Genomic DNA, 8750 nt, shown 5'->3' on the forward strand with positions numbered 1-8750 from the left:
CAGAAGTTATTTTCTGGTACGACGACTCCCAGTTAAGGCCCTGCCTCGCTGCTTCCCCCTCTTGCATTAGTTTCCCGTTTCCCGTTTAGTTCTTGAGGTGCACACATGGCTTTGAAAATAGCAAAACTAGAGCTCAAAATGTGTTTATTTATCTTTCCTCTCATGTTGTTTTATGTAATAACTTAACATTTCAAGTATGAGAGAAACAAAAGAAATGTCGAAGAACATTTTTAATGGCTTGACTTGACAAAATAAAAGAATCAATGCATCAATATAAAGAGCACAAGTAAATAAAAGCTTTATTAATACCAACATCTCATAGGGCAGTATTCAAATGTTAAGACATTAGACGGATGGCCAAGTGTTGGGGTGTGTTCTTCTCCTTTGAATGAATGGAGTGAACCGACGGAAGACTTCTATAAACACTGTAGGTGAGAGCCTTGCCATGATTGGTTGAAAGACCCGTCTGCCTGCGGGGCTGCCATCTGTCTGCCTGTCTGTGCCTGCTGTACAGGAGCAGAATGTCTGCACAGCAAGTGTAGACAGGCAGACACACCACAACACTGATAGTCTTCAAAAGCATCGCTGAGTGTCGCTGAACGAAGCTGCCAAAGATCTGACTTTGTGCGTGCGTGAACTATATTCACACACACACACACACTGCATTGAAGTCGCACATACATACATTGAAAAATCAAGCAGATTGACATTAGTCTTACTGTTAGCGGAAATACAGATCAGGGAAAATTGGAACATTTAGCAGCAATATCCCCAAAGGCCACACACTGAGCAATACAAATGGTGCCCTTTGCCCCTTTACCCCACGTTAACCGATCAGTCTGTCCGGTCGTCCTGACACTCCATCTGAGTGTCTTCATCTTTGCACCATCTCCATCTTTGCTTACTTGCTTGCGTACTTTATCCATCCCACAAAAATTCTCCAGGCTCCTGCACTCACAGCACCTTATACTGAGCCCCTCCAGTCCACCCCATTAATTCCTCTTGACACCCCCCACCCCTCTCTGTTACCCCTCTTGCCTTCCTCCTCTGGGAGTAAAGGCATTTGGAGCGGTTCAGTCTGTCACAGCTGGAGCTGCCCCAAGCCAAATTAACACACAGAGACATTCAGATACACACACACACCCTCACACACACACACACACACACACACACACACACACACACACACACACACACACACACACACACACACACACACACACACACACACACAGTGAGCAAACTTATATATACAGTATATAATATGAACAGTGTCTGATGTAAACAAACTGCCATGCAAATAGTGAGGGAAAATATACACTTCCTGGGACAGGCGTTCAATCTCAGATAAACACTGCATCAGAGCACGCAGTATTCCTAGACACAGCTCCAGGCATGCATATTGTACACACACACACACACACACACACACACACACACACACACACACACACACACACTCAGTTTGTGTCTGCCTCCGCTTACTGTCATCCCCATTGCGCTACACAAGTATCTGGCCATCAACAAACACAGTTACGCCATTGACTCGGCGCATCTGCTGAACAAACGATGCACAAACTCAACGCAAGCAAATCCCTACTGACCTCCGAGCAATGGACCTTGGGCGTAGGGCAGGATGACTGGGATCCTTCTCTTAGTTATTCATGTTATTATATGAGATCAGATTAGATGCATGCATTTTCAAATGTGTGTTCTCAAAGAATCCCCCCTCCCCCACACACACACACACACACACTTTCGTGATTTATTTGTGACCACATATTATTTATACTATTCTCTAAAACTCTCCCCCGTCACCTCTTTCTCGTCTCTCTGCCTCTGTATCACTTTCTTTTTCTCTCTCTGCATCTCTCTCTGCGTCTCTCTCTCTGCCTCTCTCTCTTTGCGGTTGGCAGTCTCCCTGGGACTGTTCACATTCCTGGCTGGAAAATCTGAGGCTTTGTCCAAACACCAGCTTCCAAGATCTGCCCAGAGAAATCCCACATGGCTGTTTCTACTCTACAGCCCCCACCCGCACAGTCCTCCGCCAACCACCCATCCACCAACCAGACCCCCAGCAATCCCCCCCCCCCCCCCACACACTTACTACTACACCTCCACCTCAAACCCCCCCTCCCGCCACTACACCACCCCCTCCTCCCCGCACCCCCATCCCATCCCCTCTCCCGTCTCACCTCCATCAACTCTGCTGTCTAACCTCCCTCCTGTTGGCCCTGCTTTCCTATCCCCCCCACATCCCCCTCCTCCTCTCTAGTCATTAATTTGGAAATCCCGAGGAGTTGCTTAACCTTTCCAGAAGGCCTTGCACCCTAAAGTCCATCAATATACAGCACACCGTGGTAGTTATCCGGTCAGAGTTTTAATCTCTGCTCCAACACTGAGCAGACTGGCATTCCTGTTCCCTACCCCAAACAAGGGGCCACCGTCCTGCCTGAGGAAAAGCAGACATCACACAAAACTTATATACGCTCAATCAACTACCGTCCCCTGCGCTCTCTATGTGTGTGTGTGTGTGTGTGCGTGTGTGTGTGTGTGTTTGTGTGTGTATGTGTGTGTGTGTGTGTGTGTGTGTGTGTGTGTGTGTGTGTGTGTGTGTGTGTGTGTGTGTGTGTGTGTGTGTGTGTGATCAGGCATGCTATATATATCAGGCATGCTATAGGATCCATTAGTCTGAAGGAAGAAAGGATATCATCTCTTTAGTCTTGAAGACGTAACAGCTGTGATGTATGACGTTCCTTGACCACCCGGACACCAACAGGAAGATATGTAGACAGACACAAACAAATGCACATATAAGCACTCACATGTTCACACATGCACACAACACACACACACACACACACACACACACACACACACACACACACACACACACACACACACACACACACACACACACACACACACACACACACACACACAGATCAATATTGTATCAATATTGTAAATATTGTAAATAAGAAACTGTTCTTAATGTTTTATCTGGAAAAATAAAGGTAAAATAAAAATAAAATAAACACACACACACACACACACACACACACACACCCACACAGTGCCATTATATTAGTGAATCTTAAGTCTCTGTGTGCTGAGGCCACAAGCTGAGCAAGTCAAACTGTACAGGATCTTACACATTTATTCATTCGGAAAGTATTTGTTCAAACAAGATTCTTCTAAACTGACTCTCTTGGTATGTAGACATATAAGTAAGTCACTGTTTTTAAAATTGTTAACTATATCAGAAGGAAATTTGATCCATAGGCTTTTACTATGGACTATGGACTACTTCTTACATACCACCGACATTATAGTATATTGTTTTCTCCCGGACCAACAGCAGCTGCATGCAAACAGACACACATTCATGCACAATTCAGCGGTGTGTCTCGACAAGAGGAGCAGGGGTGACCAGGAGGCTCTTCCTTGCACTGTCTAACCAATGTGCAGACTACTGTACACCAGTAAGAGCCTGAACAGGTAGTCTGAACACTGGGATGACCGAGCAGGACCAATATTTCTCGTCCCCTCTCGCCGTGATTCCTCCATCGTCTTTTCTCCCGCACTTAGCATGCAACAACCCCCCCAACAAAATCTCTTCGGCGTCGGATGTGTGGCAGGAGAATGTGGGGGGTCATACGCTACACAAACACACAAACTCACGCTCACATCACACACCAGACACACACAGTTAAGCCTCTCCGCTCCTACCGGCGTGCCACCTCTGGAAACGTCTTCCACTGCTTGGGAGGGGCGGGGGGGTGTTGTCCAGAAGGCCGCTCGGTCCAGGCTCGGTATCCAGTCTTGACGTGGCACATTTGCACTTTCAGCTGCTGGGGATCTGTCTGTCCTCTCACTCGGGGTAGGCGTAAGGAAATAGGGGCGAGTGAAAAGAGAGGGAGAGAGAGAGTGAGGTAGGCTGGAAATGAGGTGGCCATATATGGGTTGATGGGACTCTTGGGGAATTGACGCTGGAGTACTATGCAGAATCTCCCCTCCCCCCCAGCTACCCCCTTGCAAACTTTCTAAACTCCCCATCCCTGCTGTCCAGGTCGGTCAGCCTGAGCTCTGTTGTTCTTCTCATGCTCACCTCCCTCTGTCTCTGTCTTTCCCTCTGTCTTTCTCTCTCACTCTCTCTCCCTCTCTCTCGCTGTCTCTCTTTCTCTCTACAAGCCTCCGCTCCCTCCTCTTCCTCTGTGTCTTGTCTGTACTTTCTATTTCTACCCCATCAGAACGCGCTCAGCTCCCTCTCTACCCTGACACCCCTCTCTCTCTCCGAGCTAAAGCAATTCCAGATGTTTCTGCACAAGCGCCAATCGCCTTCTGTCATTTTTTTTTCGGCCTCTGCAACAGGAAGTGGGCCCCTCTGACAAAAAAGTTTGCATAAAAAAGAAAAAGAGGGAAGAGGGGAGAGAGTCGTAGGGTTCAGGGGAGCAATGGGAGAGACTTGCGTCTTCTACCAACATCTAGGTCTGTCACTGTGGCCTCACACCCGCCTGTTCCCTGAACAAATGGGATTTTGTCATGGGACTGGAACTTTGCTCTCAAAATGCCTATTGGTCCTATTTCAGGGGAGGTCACATCTCTCTGTATTTTTGGTTATCCATTTTCTCCCATCTTCCCCTTCTTTGAGTGAAAGAGGAGACTCGGTGAGCTGGCAATGAGAGGAGAGAAGGAGAGAGAAGGACAAGAGGGGGATGGGCCTCCCTCTCGGAGAAATGTTGTATTAGAGCTGAATCTGAGTAATGACTTTCACATGTGCAACCAGCCTCCATAGCTCATATTTTTTTTTACTTCTTCACCTACACCCCACCACCCCTCAGTCCACCTCAGTACTGTCTGGTTCGCCTCACTCTGTTCTCCTTCATTCATAACTCCCTGTGGCGATGACAGACTATGGACCCACGGCTTCTTTCTCTGAGTGGGCTTGTAAACATGAGTATTTCTGATATGCAGGGCAGTAGGCATGCTAAAAGTAACAGTGAAGGTGGTGTAGGTGTTAACTACAGCACCACCTCATCCAAATCTGTCTGCATCCTTTTATCTTATGCCACATATAAATATAGCTGAATATACTACAATGCTACATTGAGAAGCTATATTGTATGCATCAGTGAATCAGTGAGAGTGAAATGTGTCGGGCAGTATAGGATAGTGATGTTTTAAACCAACTACTCACCCTTTCCACTATAACTTAGCAGCAAAGTATAAAAGTGTAGAAACATAAAAAAGTTAGTGTAAAACTCTGGGCTGAAGCTTGCATGGCGAAGGTTGCCTGGGTGAGAGTGTGTGTATGTGTGTGTGTGTGTGTGTGTGTGTGTGTGTGTGTGTGTGTGTGTGTGTGTGTGTGTGTGTGTGTGTGTGTGTGTGTGTGTGTGTGTGTGTGTGTGTGTGTGTGTGCGTGTGTGATTGTATGTGTATGTTTGCGTGTGTGTTTCACTGTTTGTTAATTGCAGGGTTGTGGCTGAAACAAAGGGAGACAATGAAAGAGTGTTTAGAATCTGGAGCCGAAGCAAAGGCTGTATGATTGTACCGACGCATGTGGCTTTTGTTTATAGTTCTCTGTTATGCTATGTTCTGAGAGCAGTCTGTGTTTATGTATGTGTGTGTTTGTCTGTGTGTGTCTGTGTGACTGCATATGTACATGTGATCCTGTGTTTGTGTGTGTGCTTGTGTGTACGTATGTGTATTGTGTGTATCTACATATGCTTGTCTGTTTGTTTGTATGCCTGCTTGTGTGTGTGTATTCATGCTCATGTGTGTGTGTATGCTTGTGGGTGCTCATGTGCATGTTATATGGTGTGTGTGCCTATGCGTGTGTGTGTTTGTGTGTGTGTGTGTGTGTGTGTGTGTGTGTGTGTGTGTGTGTGTGTGTGTGTGTGTGTGTGTGTGTGTGTGTGTGTGTGTGTGTGTTTGTGTGTGTGTGTGCGTGCACGTAGACCGCAGCATACCAACAGCAGGCTCATTAAGCAGCTAATCAAAGCCAGAGTGCTTGGATCAGAGATGAGGCTGCTCTTGTTTGGAAAGAATTGCTATACTCACCACAAAAGAAGGAGAGAGAGAGAGAAGGGTTGAGGGGAGATGGGGAGAGAGGGAGAAAGAGAGAATATTAGAACCATTGGCCAGAAATGTGTCCGATGAAGTATGTCCAATGGCGCCCCCCCCCCCCACCCCCCTTCCTGTATTCACTTTTCCGTGTATTTATATGTGTTCTCATGTGTGTATATTTGTTTCGGTGTGTGTTTGTGTGTGTACGCATATGCGTGTGTGCGCTGGAGTGTGCGCGTTTGCATATGTGAGTGTGTCTGAGCGGTTTTATCCCTGTGTGACAGCCATCAAAACCTCAGGAAACCTCCTCAAACATAAGACCCGACTGTGTGCCGAAATTCCTGTAGATGCAAGAGACAGAACAATTTTCAATAAATAAATCTCATAGTGCTGGAGATAATAGCAAGGAGCCTCCGAATGAAAAACATGGTTTGTGCAACACTAAAGTTCGGTTCAATGTGTGCGCTACTAAGTTACGAACATCCGTCTTTATAGTGCTGTCATCTTTATTAAGTCATAGTAGGCGTTGTCCTTCCCCCTGTCCCTGTGTTCTCGCTTATTGCCCCGACCCGAGCGTCCCACAATTTCTCTCTCTCTCTCCCTCGCCCCCCCCCACCCCCCACCCCCCCCCCAGGATCAGAAAGGTCCTTGTAGTTGAGGTGGTGCAACCGTGAGAAGGGACCCGCGTCAGAACAACAGAGTGATTAAAGATAAATGTTTAACAGATGGGCCTTGGCCAGCCCCAGATTCTCACCCGCTTTCAAGATAGCCTTGCTGAGACTATGGAATGGGAGAATTTAAGATAATCTTTAAATAATTAATTTTTGTATGTTTTACAAACATAAAAAAATGTATTATGTATTTTTTTGGGGGGGGGAATTATGTCTAACTTTGTGTGTAGCTGTGAGCATTTCTTTGTGTGTGCATTTGACTTTATCCTTTCTGCGCCTGGTCGCCTTTCTCCCTATTTAAATAAATTGCTGGAATGTGTATAAGGACTACAGGTCCCTGTAGCTGGCCCGTAACTCTCAGGAGGCCAGCTGGAAAGATTATCTTGCTGTGAGCTAAGGTGGGGTCAGCAATAGCACTCTCCTTCAACCCCAACCCCACCCGGCCTAGCCACCGAATTACAACCAAGCTTGACCTTAGCTATGGGAAACGGCACCTGCCCTCACCTTAACAGTCTCCCCAATGAACACTGAGGCTACATTAACCTCGGAAACTAAGGCTGGAACCCCTTTCCTTTTCACCCTCGCAGAGAGAGTGAGACAGGAGGGAGGGAGAGTCCCCCACCCCTTCCATGCAGCTCTGTCGTTGGCTCCTCAGCAACACATTCTTAGCTTATGATGTCACTATGAATGTGTGCCTGTGAGTGAGTGTTTCTTGTGTGTGTTTGCCTGTGAGTGTGAGTGTGTGTTAGGGTTACTATGTGTGTGCCTCTGCTCGTCTGTTTCTAATCAGCAGTTTAGTTGGCCCCCCATCCCTTACCCCCTCAACATCCCTCCACTCCTTCCCCCTCCTCACCTTCGTTGTGCCCAAACTGCTCTCTGGCTCTTCAAGCACGGACGCTCCCTAAAACTTGGATTGTACTGAGGTCTGGCGCATAGCACAACAGCTCCGATTTAACAATGGGTACACATGCTGCTTGCAACCACGCCTGGAACCGGGTTTCATGGAGAAGCCCCTCGTACTGCCATAACTTCTAACTCTCTGATAGTCATTTTCCCCCTGTAGTTGTAATCAAGGCTAGCGTGTGATTGTTTGTTCCGGTCAGCTGGATGGGAAAGGGGGTTGGAGCCGAGAGCCTGCAGGACTGCTAATTTGAGCCAACTGGTGCTGGACAGATCGTTGCCAGGTCGACGATCATTCTCATTACTTCCAAAAACATATTAGCGAAGACACTCGTGCACCTTATGGACAAACAAGGAAATTCTACCTTCGCTCCCAAGTGATAGATTGCCCAAAATTTTTGATCTGCTCTTAGATACTCTATAGATATGCTCTGTTTGACACACACACACATCAGTTCGATTTGGTACTATGCTACATTCAGGTTAAACAAGTGGGCGACTTCATGTACGAGATAGTGTGTGTGTGTGTTTATCGCTACACACCTTTTATATCTGTTTCATATCGAACAGCGACCACATGTGCGTAAATGGCACCTATCTTACTCCTCATCTTACGCTGTTTTTCAAATGGCCATTTCTCATCTCCGCACGCCCCTTCCCCCCTGACTCCACTGATCCTGCGTTGCATCGTACACCTCCCGTCGTTGATGGCTTCTAGGAGTCCACAGTTCAACCCGGCGGTGGCTCAGCCCAGGGACCACATGTTGGGTTAGCATCCAAGCACAAATCCACTCGTTTAGACTCACCCGGGCCACATTCTAGCCAGCCCCCCACCCATTGACACACACACACACAAATACACTCACATACAGGACATGCATGCACTTACACACACACACAAATCCTAAACTCACACCCGTAACCAAACCTTGGGCTACAGAGGCATAGGGGGGAACGAGTGTGTTATTTGAGCTGGGTGGGGGTCTGCTGGAAAATGTGTTTCTCATATTCCCTTTCCCATCAGCCACAGCAGACAGGCCAATGTTCGTTCCAACTTCACTAGCCAGGAGCCAGAGACAACAGGCTAAGCCCACTCCCTCAACCCCCTTC

At 47.3% G+C, this 8750-nt stretch overlaps 1 long non-coding RNA gene across 1 annotated transcript; it reads right to left on the minus strand.

Moving 5' to 3' along the window:
- Nucleotides 1-212: 212 nt before the first annotated feature.
- Nucleotides 213-5305, minus strand: LOC115556249 (uncharacterized). The gene is made up of 2 exons (XR_003978960.1): nt 3733-5305; nt 213-2756 (listed from the first exon to the last, which is right to left on the minus strand). It is a non-coding gene; the product is annotated as an uncharacterized LOC115556249 (long non-coding RNA).
- Nucleotides 5306-8750: the final 3445 nt, after the last annotated feature.

The sequence above is a fragment of the Gadus morhua genome, chromosome 12 (assembly GCF_902167405.1).
Source record: "Gadus morhua chromosome 12, gadMor3.0, whole genome shotgun sequence".
In the NCBI taxonomy this organism is placed as follows: Eukaryota; Metazoa; Chordata; class Actinopteri; order Gadiformes; family Gadidae; genus Gadus; species Gadus morhua.